The sequence below is a fragment of the Tiliqua scincoides genome, chromosome 9 (assembly GCF_035046505.1).
Source record: "Tiliqua scincoides isolate rTilSci1 chromosome 9, rTilSci1.hap2, whole genome shotgun sequence".
In the NCBI taxonomy this organism is placed as follows: Eukaryota; Metazoa; Chordata; class Lepidosauria; order Squamata; family Scincidae; genus Tiliqua; species Tiliqua scincoides.
In genome coordinates this window covers 8,658,423-8,684,407 of record NC_089829.1, presented here as the reverse complement: position 1 = coordinate 8,684,407, position 25,985 = coordinate 8,658,423, and the positions used below count along the sequence as shown (strand labels likewise).

The 25,985-nt window shown below is 47.2% G+C and overlaps 1 protein-coding gene and 1 pseudogene across 1 annotated transcript in view; one reads left to right on the top strand and one right to left on the bottom strand.

Moving 5' to 3' along the window:
• The window catches only part of PRDM16 (PR/SET domain 16), a 472,618-nt gene that overhangs the window by 226,354 nt on the left and 220,279 nt on the right, over positions 1-25,985 (bottom strand). The window lies entirely within an intron of this gene.
• Positions 6,208-6,327, top strand: LOC136660995 (5S ribosomal RNA; annotated as a pseudogene).

The window sequence follows — 25,985 nt, the reverse complement described above, 5'->3', positions numbered from 1 at the left end:
AAGAACATAAGAACAGCCCCACTGGATCAGGCCATAGGCCCATCTAGTCCAGCTTCCTGTATCTCACAGCAGCCCACCAAATGCCCCAAGGAGCACACCAGATAACAAGAGACGTGCATCCTGGTGCCCTCCCTTGCATCCTCTGCTGCCCCGGAAAAACCCACATGAAGGCAAGTGCCCTTCTATTTATGTTCCCACCAAGGAGCTGAAAGAAACAGGTAGACTGTTCTGAACATGGAGGCTCCATAGCTATCTACATGGCCTTAATTAGTTGCTTTAGGGCTTGGTGGCTGCATTCCGTGTACTTCTTCATTATTTTTTTTAATTGCACTGTTCTTTATGACTGTTTTATGAGACTGCACTTTATGTTTCATTCTTGCTTTTGCACTTTATTAATTTTTTTCTTGAAATCATCTGCCACCTTGAGCACTTTGATGATTTGGAGGAAAAGGGAGGATAAAAATCATTTGAATAAATAACAGTCCGATCCTACCCTTGGCTGGCCATTCCTGTACTGGTGCTGGTGCTGGTTCCACTGCCTGCTATGGACCATCCAGGGACTATGATGCAGCAGAGAGGTAAGTCAAAAACACTCACCTATTCTGCTGCGTCAAATCCAAATGGGCCCAAGGAGACAAAAAGGAGCAAAGGATATGAACAGTGCTGCCGCCACCAATATCCGCATCCTGCCCGCCTCTGACATGCCCCTGGTTGGCCATGATCCCCTCCCTGATCCTCCCCCTCCCTGCCCATGGCCCAGCCCACAACCAACTTACCTGTACCAGTGGTTGGCGGGTGCTCTACTGGCGCACATGTGCAGTCACCAGGCATTCGTGCTGGTAGCCCCATAGTGTGTGCCATCATGACGACTGCCATGCCAGCAACTTGTGGCTTGTGTCGACAGGACACAAGTTCTGTCAGCGGAAGGCCCAGACAGGATTGCTGATTTACAGCCCAATCCTATTCACACTTTCCTGGAAGTAAGCCCCATTTACTCTAATGGGCTTACTTCTGAGTAGACATGTATAGGACTGGGCTGTTACTGATTGCTGCTCGTTTATGACTTTTGTCTTTGTTCTTTTAGGGCCCAATCCTATCCAACTTTCCAGCACCGGTGAAGCCACAATGCAGACCCAAGGTAAGGGAACAAATGTTCCCATGCCGTGAGGAAGTCTCTGTGAAATGCCTCCCCACCACAGGATGTAATGCACACCCACTTGGCACAGCTGCACCAGCACTGGAAAACTGGATAGGATTTGGCCCTTAATGTGATATTTTAATGCTGCCTTGTTTTGAGTATATTTTTCATGCCTTTTACTGTGATTTTATTATTTTTACTGGTTTTTATTGTGATTTTATTTTGTAAGCCCCTGTGAGTGCCCTTCGGAGAGATAAAGTGGGGTAGAAAGTTAGTAAATATAAATAAATAAATAAATAAATATCCACGGATGGGCCTCTCCGCTGTGAATTTTTTCTAATCCAGCAGGAGCCATTGACCAATTCCTAGCCCCATGGCACCAAATTCATTGTGGAAGTGATAAGAAGTAATTTCCTCTGCTTGTCCTGACTCCCCTACTAATCAATCAATCAGTCATTAAAGATGTTAATCACACTTTTCTCCAAAGTGGACTTGAGGCAGTGAATTTACGGATTTGCCCAAAAAATGTATAAATTGCCTTTTAGTTTCCAAAGAGGATCCTGAGATGGTTAGCAATGCATTAAAAGCAATAATAGTAAAACAAAAACACACAAGTCAAAACAAATTCTAATTAACCAAATGAGACTGACAATGAGAGTAGAGAACAGCCACCATCACAAACCACAACAGGTTGAAAGGTAATTCCACCCCTCTCCAAACAAGAAGTTCTTCTCACCAATGAAGGCTAATCAGACCTACATGGAAGAGAGTTTCAGGGCTTGGGGGGCCACAGCTGAGAAGGCCGTATCACGACTGCCCCAATCAGACCTCAGAAAAAGGGATGAAAAAGAGCAAGAGTCAAGAGCTGTTGAAGAAAGTTCAAAGGCAGGAAGATTCATGTGGGGAGAGATAGTTCATTAGATGTGTTGGTCCCTGGTTGTTTTGGGAATTCATTATAAACACAGAAAAGCTGCTGAACTTAAGAACAATTTGTACGTTTCGGAACTGGTAGTTCCTACATACAGATATTTGGCCTTGACGAGAGGGTTCTAAAAACTTCAATTGCTTTCAACAACCTCACTGATTTTTCATTTACAGTGGACCCTCTTTACCCGCAGATCTCAGCATCTCTGGATTTGAATATCCGCAACTGGAGGGCCAGTGGCTGGGGTGGGGTGGGGGTCACTAAAGACCTCCCGCCTGCAACTGGAAGGCACTTCCAGTTTGCCAGCACAAAATGGAAGTGCCTTTCGGTTGCATTAGAGAAGCTTCTGAGGAAACCTGGAGGTTACTCACAACCTCCTGAAGGTCAGGCGTGCCCGAGGTAAGCAATTATGGAGCTGTGTGCCCCCCCCACCACAGATTTAATTATCCACTGAATTCAGTATCCATTGGAGGGGTGTCATGGAACAGATTTCCCCCTGTGGATACCGATGGCCCACGGTATTTCTTTGAAGCTGCAACCAGAAATCTGAGCTGCCACATCTTGCAAGGAAGGTGGAAGAAAAGAGTACTACTTCTCAGTGACAGGCCAACCAGCAGAAAGAGCAGGTGTTGCCACTCCTCCCTTGCTTGCTGGATTCTCTCATGAGGCCACCACTCTCCTCTTCTTCACACTTCTGCTCCCTTTCCTTCTTCCGTTTGAATCCTGGAATCACCAGAGGAATGCTGGGAGTGGCAGCAAAGGAGTATTCAGATGGTACTCCTGAGGTAGGTGCCAGGCACTCCTGCTGATCCACCTCAGGCTGGCATCGGTTCCACCCACCCCACATCTGAACCCACAAGGGAATAACTTTGAGAGCAGCCATTTTCAGCAGCTGTGTCATGGCACACTGGTGTGCCGTCGTGAATGGTCAACAGGTGTGCCACAAGAATTTTGGGGAAGGTCATTTATTAAAAGGGCCAATGGGAGATGTGAGCCCCCCACTGGCAGCCTGGTGTGCCTTGTCAATTGCCAAAAACCTGGTGGCATGCCTTGACCATTTTAGTGCCTTGTCAGTGTGCTGTGAGATGAAAAAGGTTGAAAAATCACTGCTTTAGAGGCTCCTATGTCTCTAGCCAGCTCCCTGCTTCAATGAACATTTATGGTTTTAAACAATTAAGGGCGCAATCCTAACCCCTTATGTCAGTACTTTCCAGCACTGGCGTAGTGGTGCCAATGGGGCTTGTGCTGCACCCTGCAGTTGGGTGTCACTCACAGAGGCCTCCTCAAAGTAAGGGAATGTTTGCTCCTCAGAGCTGCACTGCCCTTATGTCAGTGCTGGAAAGGGTTAGGATTGTGCCCTAAATTGCTCTGTGAGGCAGGTATGTGTGGAAAGGGCCCCTATTTGTTTTCTTTAAAAAAAGATGACCATTTGATCTTGGTAGACAGCCTCACTATCATAGTAATGCGAGACCAGACACTCACCTCGCTCTTAAAATGTAGTACTTGTGGTGAAGGGTAGATCTACCCAGAAGCAGATCTCGAAACCTCCTTGTTCTGTCCCAAACCTGAAATAATGCTTCTCATTTCAGAACAAAATTGCTTCCAAGTATCCTCTCCCTCTCTCCCTTGAAAGGGTGGCCTTGTCAGAAAAGAGTTTGAAATGTGATTGGAATACTAAAGATGCAAGAACCAGGAGCGAAGCGCACACACACAAACACTTTGTTTCAAAGACAAGCAATTTGAGTTCAAATCTCGCGTTTCATTTTTCTAAAACTTCTGCCCGTCGGCCGGTTCAAGCTTTAAGCCGTGACAACTTTCAACCTGCCTGTTATGATCTTTGTGAGTGGAACAACAGTCCAAGTGCCTACCCCCTGCTAAACGCCTCCTCTGGTTTTGTTCCACGCTGTCCTTTCACTGGGGCTGTCCCTTCCTTCTCGCCTCTCCCCTTCCCCCCCCCGCAACTGCCTTACCCGATGCACACCGAGGAGGCACAGAAACAGAATGCAAAAGTGAGCCCACCGCCATCACTGGCACTGCAGACAATGTCTGGCCTGTGTGAGCGATTTAGCACGATGGCCAGTCAATGTGGTTTCTGGGCCCGGTGCCCTGACCCTCTTTAGAACAGCTCTGTCTCTCTGGCACAGTGTGAAACATTCCCTTTCACGGTGCTGACACTTTGCAGATTGAGACATCAGGCCTGTCCAACTGCAGCAAATTAGCAATTTTTCTTTTGCTAATTGGAAATAATAATGTTTTGCAAAGGGATGAATCAGGAAGAAGCAGAGGATTAGGTTTACAGCTTGCCACTTTCGTTTCAGATTTTATTTTATTTTTTGAAAAAATACATACGTACGTTTAAAGCGTTCCCTCCATGCACATATATTTCTTCCCGGCAGCCCAATTTTTACTCAACTGTTAAAACTTCCACAGCCTCGGCTTCCAAAAGATTAGCGATAGTTTCTCATTTATCTCCCGCTCTTAAAAGCCACTGGGGACTCCTTACGCTAAAAGTTCTACTGATTGCTTTTTTCCTTGGCCACGAATGGAGACAGAGGATTGTCGAGAGTTAAAAACTTTATGAGGCAGTGATGTAAATATACGGACCAAATACTGACAAAAATCAACAGTTCTCCAGGATTCTCTCAAGAAAGAGCTTAGAGATGTAATGCATGTTCCCAAAGGGTCAGCTTGGGATATTTTGGAATATCAGTGGGGTAAAAAAAAATTAGATTGTGTGAACATTCAAATTTCAACCCTGTGGCACCACTGGGTCCCCTGGAGTCTGAAGCAGCCTTCTTCAACTCTGGTTGCAGCTTCCTCCTCCTCCACCCCTGGATTTGCCACTTGGCTGATCCCAACTGATCAAGGACTTACATAGTGGACAGTATGATATCACAGTGTTCGGTAACCTGCCTGAAACATTATGTAGACAACATGTGGACACTGTAAACAAAGAACGAATTTGTTGATGATCAACAAAAAAAATCCCCAAAAGGGAGATGCTTTGTTACACTGAAAAAAATGTTTGTAAAAATTGCTGATGGTTTAGCATATTATTTAGCAATTACATCTGCATCATAGGGAAGTAGTCAAGCTAGAGAGAAAACTAGCAGAACCTGAATCAAGCTGGTATGTAGTGGCAGTTAGAATATTACTGCCCAATCCTATCCAACTTTCCAGCACTGATGCAGCAGTATCAACGGGTCATGTGCTGTACCTTGCAGTGTGGGGGGGGGCAATCATGGAGGTCTCCTTAAGGTAAGGGTTGCAGTGCAACTGCACCAGACCTGGAAAGTTGGATAAGATTGGGCCCTTAGCCAGAGAGATCGGAAGTCATTTATCTTCTTGGCTTCCTGTGTAATCTTGGGTTAGTTGCTCTCACCTATCTCACACGGCTACTGTGATTTTAAAATGGGGGGTGGGGGTGGAGAACAATGTACACCACCCTGAACTCCTTGGAGGGATGTTGGGTCGTAAATTATAATACTTGTCTTTCTGCAGACTCATACGATTTTATGCCCACTCCAGTTTTTGGTGTGATAGCATCCCCCCCCCCCGACCTTGCTGTGTTAAACAACCAAAACAGTGACCATTTCACTATGGCAGGGATTCTCAAAGGGTGGGTCATGTGCAGCTTGAGAAAAGGTCACAAAAATCTAAGAAACTAAAAATAAAATAATGCAATGGGAGAGAATTACCCGATTGACCTGGTGGCCTTGTGGCTGTTCCTCCCTCATTGCCCTTTGCCTCTCCCCCTCTTCATTTAGCAGACATTCTGAGAACATCCCACCCTCTCCTGGGTAAGGTGGGTGGGCAGAAAGAACTGGTTCAGGTTGACCAGTCTACCATGAATCAGTGCAACTGGGGAGGAGGTTGTGTAAATGTAGAGAGTGGGTTCTCCTAATCTGTGTGTTTGAAACCTGTAGATTTGACCCAATGGGTTTGGTATCTGTGTGTGTGTGTGTGTGTGTGTGTGTGTGTGTGTGTGTGTGTCCAGGAACCCATGGATACTGGGGTTCAACATGAATATCATTTTTTCAGGCGTTGTAATATCCCTGCATGAAGGAAATATACAAATAGTGGTCCAAGTGGGCAAGTAGCTACAGGCAGATATAGGCTACCAAAGTTGCAGGATAGACCTCAAGCCCGCAGCAACTGTTACCCTGCATGCGCCTGATCTCATCTGATCTCAGAAGCTAAGCAGGGTCAGGCCTGGTTAGTACTTGGATGGGAGACCAACTGGAAATACCGGGTGCTGTAGGCTTATACCATAGTCTTTTGAGACTGAAGGTTGCCAACCATTTCAAGCCTCTCTCAAGCCCCTCTGCTGCTAAAGGGATGGGAGGGGGTGGGGCGATGACCAACATTAGCCTTCAGACAGCTGCCAAAGGGTGACACTGGAGGACACCAACACTTTGAAGATATACACTTATGTTTGAAAGTTAGTATGGGGCCTGTAAGCTTAAGGGTAGGATGTGTAGTCTGGAAGTTCTTGCCAGAAAAAGTTAATTAGGATTGGCCTCTCAATGGGAGGCCAGGAAGCCACTGGTGTATCTTTGCAGTTGAGTCAGCTGGCAAAAAGATAACATCTTTGAGAAGCTGGTCTGAAGTACGGCTGCAGCTGCCTGCAAGAGGCTGGGAGAGTGCAAGAGTCGGCAGCCAGGATGACGACTGCACCATGAAGGGAAGAATCTGGAGAAAGGAAGGCTTCTATGAGGTTTATAATGGAATATTGTTTATAAAAATTGAAAAATGAATTTATGTTCAGCCTGCCTATGTAAACCTCCTTGGGTCTATTGAGACAGGCAGTATATAAATAGGTAATAAATAAATATGGTAACAAGTGTGCATGTTTCATCAGGGGCAAAACATTAGTACATACGGACATGCCATACACTGTCAGGCATGTACCCTTCCACTGAGCTTCATGAACATCCCTCTTCCATGTCCACCAACCTCAACCTTCCAAAGTTCTGTCCTTCCTCCTGGAACTGCATCCTGGAATTCCACAAGATGCCTGCCCTTCCACTGTGACTTGCTTCACAACCCTTCTTAAAACCCACCTTCCCTGCAATGACTTGGGCATCACTCCTCAGTCCCCTTCCTGGCCTTAACTAAGCGGAGGTATACATAACTGAAAGGGTTACCCACCTCCATCAGTTATGTATGTAGATTGTAAGACTCATGGGGCAGGGACTTGACTTTTTGCAACATCAGTGGTGCAATGATGATGATGATGATAATAATACAGAAGCAAATTGGCTTCCCTCAGAAGCTCAAAGCTGGGCTTGAATTTCACTTCCAGCAGAGAACTCTGTGGCAACTCTTATACATATCTCTTTTCCACGAGGAAAGCATTCGCTGGGGATGTTTTGTGTTGGCTACTCCATAAATCACTCAGGACTTTTGAACACAGGCAGTCAATAAAAACCTATTCTATAAACACCCCAAACAATAACCTTCATGGAAGTCAGACAAGAAAACTCCATACAATCAGACCAGGAGGAAAAAGTGATGGAATGACGGCAACTCAAGAATATGCAATAACGAAGACTATCGTGGAAGTTCCAGAGGTCATTAAGGAAGCCTGGCATGATGGTGGGGGGGGGGGCTTAGGCTGTAGCACTCCAGTCTGCAAACAATGCCAGGACACGGAGAGCACCAAGCCGGCATCTCCCCGCCCTCTGATAAAGCACTTGACAGCCATGTCTAATAATTCTTTCGGGAGAGAGTTTTTCCTCCCTTTGCTTGATGTCTTTATGTGGATATGAAGCCAGAATGAAAAGCGCGGGCCTGACCCCCGTGAGCAAGGGGGAAAAAGTACATTCGAGAGGGAGGAAGAAAGGAGTGAGATACAGGATCCCTGCGGTGACACAGGCATCTTTGATGGCCGGCCGCATCTTGGCTTCAGAAGGCGGCTTTGTGAAGGAAAAAGGAGTCTTCTTCACTCGGCCGGGCGACAATAGGTGTTTTGTCCGAGGGAGACAGGATAAAAAGCGAGCAAGTGGGGAGGGGGGAAGGGGAAGATCTTCCCCACCAAAGAGTGGGCCTTTGGGGGCCTGCAGATGTTGGAGAGGGGATGATTTATGACTCCAATGTCCTCTGTGGCATTTGGCTGCTATCCCAGACCCTCGCCGTGGTGGCTCTAGTGGGAGGAAAGCAATGGGCAGAGAGAGAGAGAGAGAGCACAAGGGAGAGAAAGGTTACTCCATAGCCGGGTTACTCCATAACTGAAACATCTTGTTGTTTACCTTGTATGGGCAAACTAAAGAAAATGGTGGGAGGGGGGAGACTGCCACTGTGACGGCTTCCTGAGGAGCAACACATGCCCACGGCCTGAGAGATTCAGGAAGGACACTCGCCCAGGCCTGCATGAGAACTTCGACAAACTATTTCCATGAAAATATAGAGCGCTGCATTCTTCTCACTGGTAGAGCTTCAGCTGAGTGACGAAAAGAATCTGGGAAGGCAGAGCTGAGCTTCTCATTTTATGAGGCGCTGGGGAGTAACGGATTGCAGTGAACACCATGTCTTCTGCCAGTGGATAGCGTGATATGTTCCCTGACTGCCTAAATCCGCGTTCTGCATGTCATCGTCCTGTTCCGAGAAGACTTTTCACCCTGCATTATTGCCTGCACTCCGACTTGCCGTCATTTAGGTTCCCTTGATAGGCTCTGTTTACGCTAAGTCATTCAATGTTTTCGGCACTTATTTGGAACGTGAGCTTGTCTATACCAATGCATTCTGGGATGTCAATGGAGAAGCAATTAACCTGGAAATGAGTCTTTAATGCTATTTTTCCACTGATTTGGTGTTCACTGATTTTTTTTTTTTAATCTACTGAGTGTTCTGGAATGGAACCCCAATAAATAACAAGACATGACCTGTACTCCTCCACTGGACCTGGGATTGCACTTGCAAGGTCCTTTCCGCTGGAGGTCTTCAAGCAGGGTCTGCAAGCCATCTGTTGGGGATGCTCCAACCCTGGATTTCCTGCACTGAGCAGAGGCTTGGGCTCGATGGCCTACAAGGGCCTCTGCAACTCCTTGATTTTATGAGATCAGTCTACGAACATGCCAGAATGTTTCCTCTGCAGCCTAATGGCAGGGCAGCTTCAGGGCCTCAGTGCAGAAGTAACAGACTTACGCAAACAGACACAGAAAATCAGGATGCTCATTTGCACTTAAATTAACCCCAGCACTGTTTGAAGTCTGCCCATTACTTCATATAAGCTATATATAAAATTAGTCTGGGTTACCACTATTCCCAAACGGTGAGCCAAGGAAGTGTCTGGAGGACTTCCAAATGCAAGAGAGAGAGAGAGAGAGAGAGAGAGAGAGAGAGAGAGTTCACGGCCAATTTTTATAAAATAATAATAATAATAACATGCACCAAAAGACTCTATTGCCAGAAGTTTGATTTACGAATATTTACTGCCCTCTCCACTTTTCAACACATGCTTTTCCACCCTGCCGGGAAACACATTTGGTTAAATAAATAGCTCACGCGCTGCGGCTTCAGCGAAAATGCCAAATTATGAGCAGACACTTGCTTTTGTCTTTGGAATTGCAACATTTATGTCCAAATGTGCAAAGGCTGCAGGATTCTAAAGTGGAAGTGCAAACTGGAGTCAATCCCCTTTCGCTCAGTGGCACACCAGAAGCTTGGACTTTAAGAGTTTGGTGTAGTATGAACTTGCCCAGTTTGGAACGCACTGGCCAGTTCTGAGCTAAGCTGAAACCTGGCTAAAGTTCAGGCTTGACTTGTTCAATAGGACTTTCTCCTAGGAACATGTGCATATGAGTGTAGACTTACTATAGCATGAGTTACATAATGTCTCTCAGGCAGCCCTTGGGAAACACTATAGCTTAGACCAGCATTTCTCAAAGAGTGTTCCTGAGGCCTCCCCAAGACTCCTTCAGGAGCTCCACAAGCACACTATAAGTGGCCAACATCTGTCCCCTGCCTGGTATGCTCCTCTATCCCTCCTACCTCCTCTGTCTATGGCTCTCCTTCTTTATTCCCCTCCTGTTCTGGCTCTTTGCTGATATTCAGCACTGGGCTTGCTGCCCTACTCCGTACATGCACAGGTGCTCTGGGCCTCACTGAGAGCCTCATGCTCCCTGTGTGTCAGGAAGCCCCACGCTCCATGAGACTTTGCATGTGCCAGCGGGGCTTCCCAAGACTCCCTTTAGGAGTATAAAGGGCTCCAGTGACCAAAATGTTGAGAACCACTGGCTTAGACATTAACATATGCCCCCAGGCAAGTGCCTCAGTTTGCCTTTTGCTGAACCTGATGCTTCTCTTTAGCATAAATAATAATATACTGCACAGTACACTTGTAAACGTGTGTTTTCAAAAGTATATGCACAGAACTGGTAGTCATCTCTCTATCTTATGCATCTGATCTGCCAAGGAGTAAGAGGGGTCTAGAACTAGGTGTTCTACCATGAACTGGGACAAGTCTGGGATTGAGAGGATCCATTGTTGCACCTACCTCTTTGCCTGAACCATCCCAAAGAAAAATGGCTATGCAGAACAAGGAGCATATCATTTCAAAGAGGTGTGGAGACCTTCCTGGCTGAATGACTGTAAAAGCCCTGTGCAAATGATCAGAATGATTCTTAATCTGTGAAAATGCAAGCTTCCTCTCAGTTCAGCTACAGGAAATACTTGAAGAACTTGTTGGTTAAAAAGGGGGTCTGTGGATATTCTTAATAATCAATGTTAATACATTTCTTGAGAAACCATTACCCTGCATGTTGATGCATAAATTAATAAGAATGTGGCTACAATCCTATACACCAGTGTTTCTCAAACTGTGGGTCGGGACAGTCAGCAGGACAGACAGATGCAGCCTAAAAATATGTTAAACAGATACAAAAAATAAGACCAAACTACACATTACACTAAATCAGTGTTTCTCAAACTGTGGGTCAGGATCCACTAGGTGGGTCGCGAGTCAATTTCAGGTGGGTCCCCATTCATTTCAATATTTTATTTTTAATATATTAGACTTGATGCTACCATAATCTGTGACTGCATTTGGGGAAATGTTACAGACCTGTACTTTTAACGAGCTACTATGTATATTCTTTTAACAATGATAGTCAATGGGAAGTACTCCTGGGTAAGTGTGGGTAGGACTGCAGCCCAGGGTGGTTAAAAATGTTCCTGCTTGATGATGTCACTTCCAGTCATGACATCACTTCCGGTGGGTCCTGACAGATTCTCATTCTAAAAAGTGGGTCCCGGTGCTAAATGTGTGAGAACCATTGCTATACACACTTCCCTGGGAGTAAGCCCCTTTGAACATAATGAGACTTACTTCTTAGATGTGCATAGGATTATGCTGTAAGAATTCTATCATCCCCAGTGCTGGCAGCTGTGCCTGACAAAAAACTTCCTTTGGTTAAAAAAGGACCAAGCAAACAAAGGAAGAACGGTCCAAAAAAAAGGAACTAAGTGTGAAGATGATAAAGTCTTTAATTCACTAGATTCTAAAGCGCACACACGTGTTCTCTGTTCAGCATACACATCTATTCTCATCTCAGTACAGTCAATCCCCTCGAGCTGGTGAGTGATGTCAAGCTTCTTGGCACTCGAGCTGGCTCCTTGTGTCCAGCGGGGACGGCGTGCTGAACTCTGTCCACGGGCCGTATATGTGTCCGGTTGGGACCCACGCAGGCCAGATCTCGGCTGCTGGTCGCGGACCAAGGAAGTGCTCATCTTTGAGAATCGGTTGCATCAGCAAAAACCTCCACCCCAATCGCTGCCTCCCCTCCCCGTCTTTCATTTGGGACCCGACAAACATATTTTCCCATGGAAGGAAAAGGCCGGTCTTTGTGAAAACGCCACGGCCTGCCCAAGTTACAGTAAAGGTTAATCGCAAACAAGAGACAAGGGAGACAAAGAACATCATACACTTCCCATTTCAATGGATGTTTTCATAAATGTATGAATAATTTAAATTATCATTGCCGGAGTTATTTGTCCAAGAGTTTTGGGTGGAGAAGTGCCTCCTTGATTTTTTTTTTTTTAAATTTGCGTTATTTTTTTATCCACCCCCCCCCCTTTGATTCTTTCCATTTTTGTCTCATCTCTTTTATGTGCTGCATTTGCTGTTTTTTGGGCATCTGAATCAGAGGTTTTTTTTTTTTTTTTAACTCCCTGGAACAATGGGATGTATGAAGGCTGAGGGGGCAGCTGAAGAATACCGTCCTTGTTGTACTCTCTGCTAGTTGACGTTGATTAATGAGGGTGCGGACATGGGCAGAATGTGAGAGAGGGACGGGGAAATCAAGAGGACCTGGGGGCACCAGAAGGAGGAGGACAAGGAGATGACAGTGGGTTGCCCATGCCGTGCCAATTCCATTGCAACAACATGGAAAAAGTGAGGGTCACCCAGCACTTCCACTCCTACAAGGTTGTCGCAGGCCTGTTCTTGTCACTTTGCAGCAGGCGAGCCCAAAGATTTATTCCTGGGAGCTATCTCTGGCCTCCAGATAGTTCTCTGGGGTGTGGAATAGGAAGAATGCAAGCTCCTCAGGTTTTTTTCTACTCTCATACTGGAGGCAAAAGAAATTCATATATTTGGTATTGGAGATAAGCACACCAAACCATCAGTAAGTTTGCAAGTAGTTATTGTAAGAATGAAGGGGGGGAAAGAGGGAGCGACTGGAGTTCAGTACTTGGTATGAAGAAAATCCCTGGCAGTATCTCCAGCATCTCTAGGAAAGTCTCATCTGAAACCCTGGAGAGGCCTGGTAAGTCCGTGTTGGCAATACTGAGCTAGATGGATCAAGGCCCTGACTCAACTGAAGGCAACTTTCTCCTTAGCCCTGGGGTCAGCAACCTGCCACTCTGGAGCCGCAAGCGGCTCTTTCAGCCGTCTGCTGCGGCTCCGTGCGGGGCCAACCTGTCCCAGGGGGAGGGGCTCACCCCTCCTGTGACACAGCCGCCGCTCACCAGCCTGAGCGCATGCGCACAGCTCCCACGCCTCCTGCGGCTGCGCCCCATAGGAGAAGGCATGAATGGCTGGCGCGCCCGCACATGCAGCCGCGCTGAGAAGTAGCCCAGCTGCCTGCCCCACACCTCAAGTGCTGAGCTTCCAACCAACACAGGTGAGGCCAGATCAGAGAGGGACAGCGCGGGCGGGAGGAAGAGGAGGGCGCCAGAGCAGCTCCTGCCCAAAGAGCCTGCACCGCCGCCGAGGGCGAGCCCTCCCACCACCGCATGTTCCCTCCCGCCCGAGCCGTAGCGCCAGCCACCTGCCTGTGTAGGGGAGAGCGCGTAAACGAACGGGGTTTGAACACCCTGATGACCCCCCTTCCCACAAGCAGCCCTGATCCCACGGAGCCAGGGCAAAAGCAAGCAATTGAGTGCAGCTGCTCTGTCCTCCTCCCAAGCTTAGAGCACAATCCTGTGTGTGTCTCCTCAGAAGTAAGTCTCATTGTGCTTACTCCCAGGAAAGTGTGCACAGGATTACAGCCTTCAAGCTCCCCACTCAGCATCCCCCCCCCACCACTCACTCACACTCTCACTGCCCCATTTCCTTCACTTGGAAACTTGAAAGCGGTTTGGAGACCCCTGCACCAGATGGTATTCTGTATATGTTTGTATACTGTATGTGTAACATACTGTATAGTCATGTTGGCAACCTTCAGTCTCGAAAGACTATGGTATCGCGCTCTGAATGGTGGTTCTGGAACAGCGTCTAGTGTGGCTGAAAAGGCCGATTCGGGAGTGACAATCCCTTCCACACCGGGAGCAAGTGTAGAGTGTCCCTGGTCTGTCTCCCTGGCTGTGGGCCTTCCTTCTTTGCCTCTTTGCCTCAGACAGTTGGCCAAGTGTCTCTTCAAACTGGGAAAGGCCATATGTAGCACCAAAGCACATTTCATGGTTGGGAAGTAATCACTGTTAGTATGCCTTTTATTTTATGCAGTTTTGAACTCTTAGCTTGTTTGTTCAGGAGCACCTTTGTGAACAGTGTTAAGTAGTACTAAGTGGTCTTGTTCAGAGGTAGTATTGTGTGGAAAGGCATTTACAGAAGTACAGAAGTAAATGACAGTAAAGAATGACAGTATCCTTCACAAGCAGTTCACCTGTGCACAATCTAAAACAGTTGTTCTCCAACTGTGGGTCTGGACCTGATTTTTAGTGGGACCTATAAGAGCGGAGTGTATTATATAACTGTGACCTACAAGAGGGAAGTGTATTATATAACTGGGACCTATACGAGGGGAGCGCAAACTATATATGCAGTGTTATCTTCATTTTAGATGTCAAAAGGGTTTTGTGGCTCCCGAGGTTTTCTTTTCTCCAGAAAACGGGTCCAAATGGCTCTTTGAGTGTTTAAGGTTGCCGACCCCTGCCTTAGCCCATGAAAGGTGATGACTCAATGTGCAAGGGATAGCAGATTTCAGCCAGTTGTACAACCCACCCCACCCCACGGGCATTCAGTCTGTGCTTTGGAATGGGCAACAGTGTATCTGAAGGAGGAGCCGCGTACAGTTAAAAGTTAAGTGTGCGGGTGATGTGCAACACGTCAACCATGTAGGGATTGTAATAGCAAAATGCATTGCTGCAAAAACCACCCATGCGCCACAGACAAGGCTCTGTGGAGGGGCACATGCTGGGGCCTGTGTCCACACCTGTGCCTGGTCAGCCCCAGAGGCAGTGAGGGCTCATTGCTGCTACACCCTGGAAAGTCAGGGTCCACTGGGTTCCTTAGAGAGCAAGCAAGCAGCTGGAGTAGCAGAGTGCCCTTTTCCTTCTTCTGGAACTATTTTACAATTCCCAGGTGTCATAAGAACATAAGAATAGCCCCACTGGATCAGACCATAGGCCCATCTAGTCCAGCTTCCTGTATCTCACAGCTGCCCACCAAATGCCCCAGGGAGCACACCAGACAACAAGAGACTTGCAAGGCCTCCTGGGAATTGTAGTTTAAGAACATAAGAACAGCCCCACTGGATCAGTCCATAGGCCCATCTTGTCCAGCTTCCTGTATCTCACAGCGGCCCACCAAATGCCCCAGGGAGCACACCAGACAACAAGAGACCTCATCCTGGTGCCCTCCCTTGCATCTGGCATTCTGACATAACCCATTTCTAAAATCAGGAGGTTGCACATACACATCATGGCTTGTAACCCGTAATGGACTTCTCCTCCAGAAACTTGTCCAATCCCCTTTTAAAGGCGTCCAGGCCAGACGCCATCACCACATCCTGTGGCAAGGAGTTCCACAGACCGACCACACGCTGAGTAAAGAAATATTTTCTTTTGTCTGTCCTAACCCTCCCAACACTCAATTTGAGTGGATGTCCCCTGGTTCTGGTGTTATGTGAGAGTGTAAAGAGCATCTCTCTATCCACTCTGTCTATCCCCTGCATAATTTTGTATGTCTCAATCCTGTCCCCTGCAGCTGCATGGAGACTGGAACATCTAGGAAATCTTAGATAGTTCCAGTGGGATATAGAGGACGGTCTGCTGCTGCTTCCTACTGCCTCTTGGTAGGCTTGCCCATTGGGTGTCCAGCTGAGAAACTGGGCAAGAGCTCTCTTGTGGGTGGTGTAAAGAAGGAACCCACATCCTTGTTCCCAGCTACCATGGAGTGGTGGCTGGTATGTGCATGTGTTTTGCAAAGCATGGGTGGGAGTGTGCCATGGGGGGGGAGTGCCATGAGTGTGCCCAAAACTGGCAGCAGCAGCAACACAGACACATGCACACATATACATGTACTTCTTTGTAAACTACCATTTTTGCCACACCTTTTCTAAAACCTGGCAGTACTGCAATGTTATAAATGTGCAAATGTGACAATTGCTCCATGGGCCAGATCCACCCCCACAAGTACCATTACTTAAAAAAAATTAATTGCCAATTTCAGCACTGTCTGCTAGGAAGTCTGGGGCACTGTTTGGCACTGGGCCCCACCTGGTGCCCCTGTCCATTACGGCACATTGGGTTCTACCATCACTGCTGAGTGCAGGGTTAGGCGTTGGCTCTAGCCAAGTGGGCTTTCTGATGGGTGTGGGTTCTTGGCCAGGGCTTGATCCAGCCAACCCCTGTGCCACCCCTGCCAATCATACACAACCACTTCAGAGAAGGTATCAATCCAGCAACATCAACAGAGAGAGAGAGAGAGAGAGAGAGAGAGAGAGAGAGAGAGAGACCTGCTCAGTAAGGCAGGACCTACTACACATTCCAACTGCAGCTCAGGTTGACACTGAAATTTTGGGGGGAAAGCAACACACACATACAAAATTTCAGGACTTCTCCCAAGAAGAAACTGCAAATTTTCTAAGGAAGCAAAACTTTTCTCTTTAACATGATTGCAATTTCTCACATCCCACCAGCTAATACGTTCAGTGACTCGGGGCTGGAGAACACACACAAGGTCTGGATTCAGGAATGGGTGCCTGGAGCTTCCTTGGCCTTGTTCACACTGGGACAAGCATCTTCCTTTGCACACCTTGTGAAAGGGCTTCCATTGGCCCTCTGGAATTGCCACGAGGCACACCCGACGGCTGTTCCATGCTCGTTGCATCAGCTCCTCTCGCCAGCCAGGTCCTTCTCACTCCACCACCTTTTGCCTCCAGTGCCAGGCCTCCAACTATCATCTTGCAATGGCGCCCCAGGGAGGACCCGGGCTCGATTGATGGAAGAAATGATGGAGCTTAACTACAGGATGGCTGGCACAGAAAGAAGGAAGGAACGGTGTGTGTGTGTGGGGGGGCAAGATTAGAACAAAGATTCCATCCAATTTGCTCTTTGGGGCATTGTGGAAACTGGCTGGCTTCCCAGTGTATCACTATGCCATTGAATAAGGTCAACTGCAGAGCGACCCTTCAGTCTTCCTGATGGGTTTTGAGGAGAAAGTGAATGGGAGGCAAATTAGCCAACGTCGTGACGAGCTTTTTCACTGTCACTCTAGACCTGACAGTCCAAAAAGGGAAATGAGGATTAATAAAAACCTAACGGACTTTCCTCTTTCCTTTATCTGAGCTAGGTGAAAAAAATAATACCATTGTATGTCTTTCCCCCTTCCTCCTCCCCCCCTTCTCCCTTTCCTACAATGTTCCATGCATTTTGCCCACTGCTGGGAAGCTTTTAGCGAAGAATGGATCAGTGGATGAGTACACTGAATTTGTTGCACATGTAGGCCCTTAGCTCCCCGCGCCTGGAAGGCTCCACTGTGGACAGAATGGAGGCGAGAGGGCTTCTGATCTGCATAATTATTATCTGTGCTCTATAATTCAACTCCAAAAATGACCACGGGGCAATTTGTTTTATTCCCACCCAACAAGACCCATAAACACTTTTTTCACCCGTAGGAAGCAACAACCCCTGTGTACTTCAAGGAGGGGGAAGAAAAAAAAAAAACCTCTGGCCCCTAGGGCAGGATAACCTGTCTCCTCTGATCTTCCATCTGTCCCCTTGCCTCAATATTATAAATTTGCCTGTAGCCACAAGACATCCATTGGCAGGAAGGAGGCAGTTCCTCACCTTTAATTAACTTGTGGAACTCCCTGCCACATGGATCTGATGATGGCCACTAGCTTAGATATTTGATTCAAGTGGACCGAGTTAAGATGTGGGGTTCCTTGTTTTTTACAAAATTGCCATTTGGTAAATGTTTGGGGGCACATAGGACAGCAGTAAAAATGTCCACATCCTTTAAGGGGGGCATAGGAGTGCAAAAGAGCAGAGTTTTGGTCCCTATATTGCTGCTGATCTCTTCCTTCAAAGCGGTTGCTGTGGCCTCTTCAAAGCAGGCAGGTAGTACCATGTAAAGTACAACTCTGCCCTCTCCCACCACCACCAAGGAATCACTGCTGTTTGGGAAAGTTTCAAACCACCTGAAATGTCACTTTTGCTGTGAAAAGTTAACCTTGTAAATATTAGACAGGGGCAAGCGGTCTGGTCTAGAGGGTAGAGCCTCCGTTAGCCCGACGATAACATCAGAAGGTCGCCAGTTCGAGGACACCATCAGCTCCCTGAACGGCTGAGAATGGCAAGACCTTGAAGCAGCTGACAAGCCCAGCTGAGTGATTCCACCTGCTCTTGGTGTGAGCAAGAAGCGTCTTGGCTGCCCTCCATGTGAGAGATGGAGCTGCTTGTCAGCCTGCATGGAAGAACTGGAGGCCAGAAGTGAGACCAAACCAGGAAGATCCATTCTGAAATGTTGTCGGTTCTTGAAAGAGAGAACCTCTACGATTGTAAAAATCCCCTTGAAGGATTTAGAAACACCTGCCTATTTAAACCGCCTTGAATAAAGTCAGAGGAGTAATCCAATGACCAGAAAGGCGGTATATAAATACCTCGTTGTTGTTGTTGTTGTTGTTGTTAGACACAGCTCTACTCTTAAAAACAAGCAAAATAATAAATTAGTCACACTGGTTGTGCAATTGCCCATAAAAAGCTATTAGCCATGACAGTAAAGTGAACCATCCATACTCAGTGGCAGTCTACCCCTGATAGTTAGATCAATCAGAATGCTCCACTAGAATGGCTTCAGTCTGAGCCAGAAAGGCATTGGTTACTGCCATGTGGTCTCATGGTTGTGCTAATCTTTTAATTAATTTAGGGTGCAATCCTAACCAACTTCCCAGCACTGAGGTAAGGGAACAAACATTGCCTTCCCTTGAGGAGGCCTCTGTGACTGCCACCCAATGGCAGGATGCAGGACTTGCCCCATTGGCATAGGCTGTGCCAGTGCAGGAAAGTTGGTTAGGATTTGGGGCTTAGTCTGTTTCAGTTTGAAGGAATTGTCGTTATGTATACCAGGGGTGCTCAATAGGTGGATCGCGATCTACCAGTAGATCGCGAGGCAAAATGAGTAGATTGCGGAGTGCCGACCCCCCCCCCAGGTGCCTCTGGGAGGAAACGCTGGGAGTAAGCCCCATTGTACTCAATGGGGCTTACTCCCAGGTAAGTGTGGCTAGGATTGCAGCCTCACAGCCTAATCCTAGGCATGTCTACTCAGGAGTAAGTCCTGTTATACTCAGTGGGGCTCAAGGTACACCAACATACATTGTACACATAAATGTTATATGTTATGATGGTGCGAACATTGTAAAAAAACTCTGGTAGATCTCCGGGCCTTGCTGGGTTTCAAAGTAGCTCTCGAGCCAAAACAGTGTGAGCACCCCTGATGTATACAGTGTTTTATACACTTTTGTATGCCGCTTTGGGCATACAAACTTCTATTCAGGGTTGGCTCATCCATGAGGCCAACTGCGGTTGCATCAGGCAGCTGACTGCTGGGATTCATTGACAGGGGTCGCCCTCCTCTGTCTGTCCACTGTCTTCCACTCCTCCTCCTCTTCCCACTTCCTGTATAGGAAGAGAAGGGCAGAGTGGAAAAGGAAATGTGGAAGACAGGAGTCTACTACTGCACTCTCTTCCACTTGAGCCTCTCTTTCTTTTCTTATCCAGGAAGTGGGAGAAGGAGTGGCTGGCACACCAGGCAGCAGAATTTGGTGCGCCCCCGCAGGCACGATGCAGTCTTGGGCCAGCAGAACTTCCACTCTCCTTCATGCATGGCCTGATTCAGATGTTAAATTTGATGCTCACCAGATGATGGGGAGAAAAATCCCCTGAGAATGAACATATAGTATAAATGTGGAAGGGACAAATGGAAGGGAAAAGAGCAACTTTTCCAGGCAAAGTTGCCACAAACATCTCACTTAATGAAGAATTTGACATTATTTTGTTGGGGGTTCTCCTTTTTCTGAAGACTCCATTCTATTGGCTGTTTGTACTGCCTACCGAGAAGCACGCATCTGTCACAGATATTAGGAGAACTTCATGGAAAAGGTGCTAAATATATGCATGATGATGATGATGATATTTTCGCACAGTCAGACAGGTGTTATCGACTGGTTTGTTTTATCCAACTGTTACATGCCCAATTTCTTCTGATCTCGGAAGCTAAGCAGGGTCAGGCCTGGTTAGTACTTGGATGGGAGACCGCCTGGGAATACCGGGTGTTGTAGGCTTAGACCAGGGGTGTTCAAAGTTTTTGGAAGGAGGGCCACATTGTCTCTCTGACATTGTGTCGGGGGCCGGGGAAAAATTACATTTAAAATTTGAATAAATTTAAAGAAGTTTACTTAAATGAATATATTAAAGATGAACTTATATGAATGAATGAAGGTCTTGCAATAGCTCGAGGCCTATAAAAGGCCTTGCACAAAGCAAGGCTGGGCTTTCCTTTGCTGCCGCTACTGCATCACAGACGTGAAACAGCAAGCAGTGGAGGGAACCCTCACACGAGAGGTCAAACAGTTGCCCTCATGCTGAGAGCGGTTGCGTCGGGCCAGTGTGGGCTCCATCAAATCTCTGGAGGGCCAGAGGCTCATTGGAGACTAGGGGCTCCCTGAGGGCCGCACTGAGAGGCCTTGAGGGCCGCAAGTGGCCCCAGGGTCGGGGTTTGGGCACCCCTGGCTTGGACCATAGTCTTTCGAGACTGAAGGTTGCCAAGCTGTTTTATCCAGACATAGAGTCCTTCCCAAGGGCCTGGGATGCCTGACTTTTATCCTATTTTGCTGTTACAAATATTGTCGCAAGAGATAAACTGTTCCCAGTAAAGTTGCTTTTTGTAGTTGGTGGATTATTATTTCTGTGGCCCCTATGCTGTTCAGGTGCTCTTCAAGGTGTTTTGGTATTGAACCGAGGACGCAAATCACCACTGGGATTACTCTGGTCTTCTCCTGCCACAACCTGTCAATTTCTATTTGTAAATCTTTGTATTATGTTGTTTTTTTCAGTTCTTTTTTTCTACTCTACTGTCATCTGGTATTGCAGTATCAATTATTTTGACTTGTTTTCTTTCTTCTTAACTACATTTATATTTAGTGTATTGTGCAATAGATTTTTGTCTCTTCGTAGTCAGAAACCCCCTAAAATTTTGTTTCATAATATTTTGCATATCATCATCACCATCATCATCATGATCACCTTGTATCACAGCAAGATATTATTATTATTGCTGCTGCAGTGTGGGAGTTCCTACAAACTACTATTGGTCTCTTCCATTAACAGAACATTCACATATTGCTATGCAGCTCTGAGAGTGCCGTGCGCCCCATTCTGGCCAGCATGTTTAAGCATAGCTTCCACTTAAGCATTTATAGGCTATGTTTTCTGCAGAAGCATGGCATCTGAAGCAATATGAACCAATCAATAGCCACCAAAGAGCATCTATAATTCATTTTTAAAAAAGTCAATGAAACATCAATCATCAATAAAATACTGCACAGGTAGCTTGGAAACACACACACACATACGCACGCATGCACGCACACACACATACACACACACACACAGAGAGAGAGAGAGAGAGAGAGAGAGAGAGATCAAACTGGCCAGTCCCCGACCTCTAGCGAGAAGAGGGGTTATAGCTCACTGAGAGCCTCCAAAGGAGAAGGAATGGGGGTGGCGGCTGGACCATGGGGCCACCAAAGCTCAAGGATGTAGGGGCTGCGGCAGTGCTGGGATCCAGCGCCCCACTCCAAGTGGTGCCCCAGGAACATGCCCTCCTTACATGTCCCTAGATACACCTTTGTCTGGGACTCCCCATGATGTACCACAGAGCTACGGTCCCTTCCTAGTGAGGATACAGTCCTTACCCTCCTGAACCACAAGCAACAGCAGCGACCAAACAAGCCCCAGAACAAGTTGATGATCCTACAAGTTCATTAATTCATTTAACCTTTATTGGCATAAAATGATCCTCTAAGTTGATGAACATTGGGTGAGTTCCACCAGGGAGAAGAAGGGTCATAGCTCAATGGTTGATCACCTGCTTGGCATGCAGAAGGTTCCAAGTTCAAGACCTGGCAGCATCTCTAGGTAAGGCATAGAAAAAAACAGCTATCTGATTCAGTATATGACAGTTTCCTACAAGCCAGCAGTGGCAGGTTGACAGTGCAGTGGAGTTAGACCAGGCACTCTCTACAACTCACAATGTCAAGCACAGGTTATACTTACAGCTGCTTCTGAACAACCGAACTACAAAGGCAGACCCACACAACGTACATGCACATGGGTCATAAGGAGAACTGGGCTGCTAGCAGCCACAGAAAGCAACATACTGCATGGACAGGTGATGGCTGCTGAACCACAAAGCGACATCACTGTACTGGGGAGAGCCCAGGGATGGGGCTTTTGGGCATCACGCCACTGGGAGCACGGGAGTGCAGTCAGCTGACAGGCTTCTGTTAATAATAATGACAATTATCATTTATACAGCATTCGCGTACATGATGGGTCTCTGCCCCAAGAGGCTTCCAATCCAGGTATTGACACAAGGGTGACAACAGAGGGAGAGAGGGAAAGAGAGGCAGGAGAAAACAGGAGAAGCATATGTGATTAGTTCACCTGCACTGACTTGGTTACTGGAAGGAATGGGCACTAAGGTTTCATGGAAAATGTAGAGGTGTTGAAGCTGTGTAACAAGTAGCTTGACCCTGGGTCTCCATTCTATGTTCCAGTTAAGAATGGCGCTCACGGAGCAGCCCCTATGACGTGCACTGGGGTGCCCTACAAGGAACCATAACAAGCTTCAAGGAGGAGAAAGGAGAAAACCTCTATGTGGCTGATTAGCAAAGAAGACTATCTGTCCTCTTTGTTATGGTTCCTTATGGCACCATCAAGCATAGATTTTTAAAAATGGTCTCATGTCCATATAGGTCTTGTAAATGTTTTGTGCCCTGAAGCTAAAGGTTAAAAAAAATAAAAAATTAAAAATCCTCTGATCAAACTTCCTGCCTTGCCTCTTCTGCATACTTTTCCTTGTGAACTTTCAAGTGTCCCTCAAGTATCGGGAGGCACCCAGGAGCCCCTACCTGTTTGCCACTTCAAACCCCTGGCATTTTAATCTCATCAAAGGATCTGCCTTTTCCTCCCCTTCTCTCCCTTTCCTGCTGTTTTGACTTTCCCCTCTCTCACTCCTGTCACATTCGCTAGTTTGCAATAAGCGCAATAAGGGATCACATTTAAAGACTCCTCAGATCTGCAGCTCTGCCTTGAACGGCTGCTCAGACAATATTGTTGAAGAATTCCTCGCATTTCTGAGCATTTTAAACGGCCGTGATATGAGCCTTTAAATGGGTATAGATTCAGGGCTATGGAGGAATCAAAAAAAGAAGGTCAGATAGATCTACCTTTCTCATTTATATACCAATGTGGATTTATTCATGGGTTGTGGAGCGAGGCTGCTGTACAATCTCCACTCCTATCCATAGGTGTTGGCCAGAAGACCCATGGAAAAAATAGGCAGCAGCTTAGAGACTAGTGTGGTGCAGAACCCCTGAAGAAATTTTACCTAGAGAGCAATCCAAACCTACCCTTTTGCCAGCATGGCATAAAGCATGTTTGCAACTACTTGGGAGTTGGCTGCACTCCTGGGATGGCCTGTGTCAGCCCACCAGTGCTATATTCCATCCCGGGGCCACCAGCAGAGGTGAGTATGCACTGAGTGGCACAGGGGCTGGGAGAGGGTAGCCGGAGGGTGTTCCAGAGATAGGGAGCAATGGCGTCACTAGGGTTCGTGTCACCCGGTGCGGGATGCCAGTGGGTCACCCCCCATGCAGTGGGCGGGGCAAAACCCCAGGTGGTGGGTGTGGTGATGTACTCCACCCCCACTGGTTTTTTGATAGAACACATTCTGCATGAAATTACGCATTGATTGATATATAACATGATGGTATTATTCTTCCAAATTATGATTTTAGTGATTTTGGTCACTAGTGGTGTTACACACACCCCCTGGGGGTCAACTTACTAAAACCTTAATGCAGCAGTTCTCAAACTTTTAGCACTGGGACCCACTTTTTAGAATGGCAATCTGTCCAAGACCCACCAGAAGTGATGTCATGGTGGAAGTGACAACATCAGGCAAATTAAAATAAGTATAAATAATTAAAGTAAAAAAAAAAATTAAATAAGCAGAAGCCAGCCCTGTTCCACCAAGTGAATTTCCTCTGTAGCCTACCTGCAATAACACCCCCCCTCCAAAACCAGTAAGGTCTTCAGCCCTACCCAGTGCCCAGTTCAATTTAAGAACTTCTGTTTAAACCAGATCACTGTCAGGATCCACCTGGCTTTGCAAGTCTCAAAAAGGTTCACCTTATCAGCTGAAGTCTCTGTTTTGATCCTTTTTGGTGGAGGGGGGGTGGCTGCCTTCTGGATCACTTGTTTAGCTCCAGGTGCAAAGGATCAGGACCATTCTGGTAGCCTTGCACTCTCCTTCACCTGATCTTCCACACCAGCCAAGGCACGTTTGCTTACTCACGAGTAAATTTGACCATGAGGCTTAGTTTCGCTTTCCATAGGGTTCAATACATTAATCAGCTTGGAGGGAGGGACTTCCTTCTCAGGTGTTTTTGGGGGCTGCATTCATTGGATCAGGACCATTCTGGTGTCTTTGGATTCCTCTCAGCCTGCCCTTTCCGACGGCCTAAGGCAAGTTCTCCTACTCACGAGTGAACACGTGATACAGCTCAGTTTCACTTTCCATAGGGATCCATGCATTTTTTTGTTCTCCAGTTTTTTGGCCATAACTTCTGATAGAAAGGAGATATTTCACTCTAATTTTTTGCATTGCCTTTCGCTCGAAATTCCACATCCGATGGTATATAATATGATGGGGTTACTCCTAACCACCACGATGTTAGCGTGTCACCCCCCTGTGTGCGTCACCTGGTGCGGCCTGCACCCCCCGCACCCTCCTAGCGATGCCACTGATAGGGAGGGAGTGCTTTGGGGTGAGGGAAGTGCAGAACAGGGTGGATCAGGCCCTGCAGGGAGGCAGGATCAGTGGCTGCCTCCTCTGCCATATCCTAACCCCCATCCCAGGCTTACCCACATTACATGGAGCTGCTAAATACCTGGCGGAGATCTGTGTAGTCCCATTGCGCAGACTGAGATGTTACTTGACAAAAGGGGGAAACTATTTCTCTAGCCCACAGAGACCTCCAGCGGGCTCCCAACTAGCTCTGGATACAATGCAGATGATGCAGCCTTAGGTGCACTATGATTGGGCTGCCTGAACATAAGAGTCCCCCTAGATCAGGTCAAGAACCCATCTGATCCAGCACCATTGTTTCCCACATGTTCCCTCAGCTGCCCCTGGGAAACCCCCAAACAGGAGACAAAAGTCTATTCTTCCTGCCACTGCTCCCCTGCAGCTGAAAACCAGAGGCACGCTTGGCAGTGGCCTTTGGAAACTCTCTTCTGAGTCTTAAGGAAGTTCTGATCATACATGGTCCTATGTACAGTGGTGGTGGCTGTGGTCAGCAAAGCCCACCTGGCCACCCCCTGAAGTCCCTGTATCCGGACACAGACATGGCTGCGGGCCCAGAGGTTGGGGCTTAACCTTAGGGTCCCACGCAACTTGGCGCCAGCACTTCCCAGGCAGTTCAGCGGACCAGGCCTCAACCTACAAGGTTCTCTCTCGGAAGTCCACAGTCCTCCTTGAAGCGCAGGTGAGCAGAGCAGAAAAGGCAAAGCAATCAGGTTCATCTCCAAAAATAATTTCGCTGCAGACTGGAGGGGACATAAATAAATCACACACTTTCATTTTGCCGCAGATTTCATTCTTCCTTTCTCGAGTCCGCCGGGCAAGTTCATAACATGGAGGGGGAAACCGCTGCCAAAGCTTCTTTGAAATCCATGTGGGATAATGTGCTGGCAGCGCTACGGGCTGTAGGTAAGTACATTCTTTACATCGGCGACTCGCTCCAAATTCAAACAAAGTAAGCTTCCCTGCCCATTTTCTCCAAGAAAGGAAGCTCAGTGTTCCTTTATGTGTTGTGAATGGCCCACCTAATTTAAGCTGAATTCTACCCTAACCTTCATTTCCCTTTTACTTCTGCGCTCCATTCAGGGGCTTCTGACTTCAGTTAATTCACC